Source organism: Olea europaea, unplaced genomic scaffold, assembly GCF_002742605.1.
Source record: "Olea europaea var. sylvestris unplaced genomic scaffold, O_europaea_v1 scaffold1066, whole genome shotgun sequence".
In the NCBI taxonomy this organism is placed as follows: domain Eukaryota; kingdom Viridiplantae; phylum Streptophyta; class Magnoliopsida; order Lamiales; family Oleaceae; genus Olea; species Olea europaea.
In genome coordinates, this window is record NW_019228010.1 from 13,870 (window position 1) to 17,474 (window position 3,605).

Here is a 3,605-nt window from a genome sequence, read left to right on the forward strand (position 1 = left end):
TCACTGTGATTTTCTCTCAATGTTATCTATGCTTATTTTTAACTCATTTTCTCAATCTATTTCAAGATGTGATCTGCATGGAAGAGGATTGTATTTTATTTTATTGTTTGGGTTGACTTTCAGCGTCGTATTGACTGGATCAATGTTTTGTGGTACCCATGTTCAGTTGAAATTAAAGGCTAAGATAAGCTATCCTCTTACAAGAATCTTTAGCACTCTGGTCAAATTCTACCTATCTTTGACTGAATAACAAGAATTTTTTTTTTTTTGTTTAGAATCATTGAACACGTTTAGTTCATATCAACAAAATGTCATAAAATGAGCTCAATTATTTTGACAGTTCTAGACTTTTGGAAATGCATTGTATTGTTCAACGATTATGTGATTATGTTTTGTTTATAATCTTAAAGAGATGGATATCGAGAATTCGATGTGCTATATGATCAGGGCTCATGTGGCCCTGGACAAGTATCTTTACCCATCGAGAATTTGGCACATATAATTTGTGTACGATGTTGTATGACTTAGAAAGTAAATAAAAATATTTTCGTATTATACTCATGACAAAAGAGCTTTTTTTTTCTTATTATTTTATTTTAACAGGAATGAAATAGTGAATCTCAAAGAAGAAGAAAAAAGATTGAAATTTCATAATTGAAATTTCATCACGCACTATCTTGTCCTATTTACTATATTGCGTACCAAATGGGATTTGCAAATTCAGTTTCTTCGCATGGTAGATTAATTCGAGTTAAATACTATGTTAGTCACCAAATTTTCAAAGCGTATCATTTTAGTCAACAAACTTTTCTAAAAATAAATTGAATCATAAAGTTATTTAAGACAAATCACTCCTCATGTACCGTTAGTAGATTTCACAATTTTGTTGAGACGTTTAATGACGTTGCTTTGTGATTGATGTTCGTGGTCAAATGACATCAATAAGCTCAAAGGACTTCTATTCTATATACAATTTTGCTTTTACAACGTTCATTTAAACATCTTAACGTTATTAAGTTTTAATTTAATTTATATGTTTATTATAGGAGAATATTCATGTGACTTAATTCTAACCGTGTTGTTATCTTAATTATTCGATACAAGTCTAGTGATGCAACACAACCAAATTCATTTAATCAAAATTTAATCAACTAATGAACACATGGTTATTTTGTTACTAGGTTTGCTGATATTTGTATGCTTGGTCAAGTCAATCTATTGGAACTTCATTATCAGCAAGTAATTTTATATCTTATTTTTGGGTTGACTGGATCTATATTTTGTGGTAACCATGTCTTTATATTTAATGAATTTAAGGATGAGATCAGCTGTCTCAAACAAGAAACCTTTGTACATTGGTCTAATGCTACATGTCTTTGTCTTGTAGACCCTCACAACAGGATTATTCTACTTTTTTTCTTTAGAAACATTGAACATGTTTAGTTTTATGTGAGCCTTATATCATAAATAGAATAGTGTTACGAGATCACATCTCGATTATGTTGAACTTCTAGTATAATATATATCACGTTCTTTTAATGGTTTAAAATTTTAGACCATAAATATTTGTTTTTATTTAGTTTCTTTATCAATGCTAATATTTTCTCCTGTTTATGCGGACAAGTTCTCGTTGCAATGTGTTTTCACTTAAAATATTACGATTTTGTCTTGTTTAACAACTTTACATTTGCGCAAGTGTTGAAGGGGCCAAATAGGTCGATTTCCAGCCTTAGACTTCCCATGATATAAGTTCACTTCAAAAGTTCACGATTCATTGAGTAATCAACCCTCATTGCCTCATGGAAAACTTAAGATTCAGATCTCACTTCCCCAATCATCTACCTGTTATTGCACATTGTTGTCCATAGATGAGATTCTCCCAAAGTAATGATTTGTTATGTTAAAATGAAGTCATGTTGACTTGACACAGCTTACTTGATATATCTTATAGCGTAGGTTGAAAATTAGGGAGGCGAGACACAAGTCAGAAGAACCCTCGTGCTTAATTCACTTCTTCGATGTGAAGAGATTAGATGGGTTTAGATTTATGGCTAGAACTTAGGTTGCATTTTTTACACAGGGTACAATTTTTTAGCATGGTTATGTTTAAAAAAAAAATAGAAAATAAAAAAATTGATTCAAAATTATGCCCCCATTTGGCCCCCATTCTCATTCTCATTCTTTTTCTCTCTTATTTTCAACCACACAATCTTCCATAAAATAATATTACATGCAAATCAAAAAAATTTCACTCTTTTTCAACCATATATTTTTAAAAAAAAGGGTAATTGGCGAAAAACGTCCCTACCTTTAAGTTTCATTGTGGAAAACGTCCTTACCTTTCATTTTTTGGCATTTTTGCCCTCAAATCAACCTTTCGTTGCGGTGAAGGTCCTTCCGTCCAAGTTCCATCCATTTTGCCGTTAATTAAAGAGAGAGAGCCATTTTTTGTCCAGTCAGCAGGGGTAAAACCGTCTCACCCAACAAAACCCCTCATTTTCTTCCTTCTTCACACTTCATAGCCCGAACGGTTTCCTTTGACTCTCTCGCGCTTCTTCAAAAATTCCTATTTATCTTCCATTTCAACAATTATTGCTCCATTCTCCTCTCGTATGGTCGCATACCAGCAGCCGGCATAGTGGAAGCTTGCGTTGGGAGTTTGTCCAGCGAGCGACGTCAGGTAAGAATCATTACTTGTTGTGTATTTTCGTTTTTCATTTCGTATTGTAGTGCTTTGCATGATTAAGTGTACGTGTAGGGTTTTGATAGTGTTTATTGTTGTTACGCAGGTCTTCAAGGAACAACATGTTTCTTCCATATTTAAGAAACCCCGGCGACGAACGACCCAGATATGGTATGTAGTTCATCCCTTATTTTTTGTGTGAACTTCTCTGATTCCAGTATGCATTCACAAAATTTCGGATTGGAATCCCCCAATTTATGTCTGTTTTCTGTCACTCGTATTTCCCTTTGGCATGCATTCGCATCTGTTTTGAAATTTTTTTTTTTTTTTTGTTGTTGTTGTTGAGGTTGAGTTATGTCACTGTCGTCCCTAATTTGTTGGTTGATTTTGATGTAAACTTTATACGATTGCTTACAGGAGGTAGGTCTGAATATTTTACTATCGAAGTACATTATGGGGGCCAATTTTATGATAAGCCAAACAATGTGGTTTATGAAGGGGGATCCGTTCTTTTCGTCGACTTCTTTCATGCTAAATGGTGTAATAGAGAGAATTTGCGTAAATTCTTAGATGGGACTTGTGATGAAAGTGTGTTACAATTTTACTATAAGAAGCAAAAATTGAGCTTAGGGAAGGGGTTGATGAGACTAGAGAGTGAAGAGGATATTAACGGAATGCTTAGGGATAGGGATGGACGTCCAGATGTGAAAATATATGTTGTTGCCCAAAAGCAATTATATGCATTGCCGTGGAATCCTTCACATTCACAAGTTGACGAAGACCAACCATTTGAAGGTTGTTATATCCCTTCAGTTGCTGAAAACGAAGGAAATGTGCCTGAAGATAGTTGGTCAGATAAATATTTTGATGAAAATGCTGACGAGTTGTGGTCACAATACGAGCAAACCTTACAATACCAAAA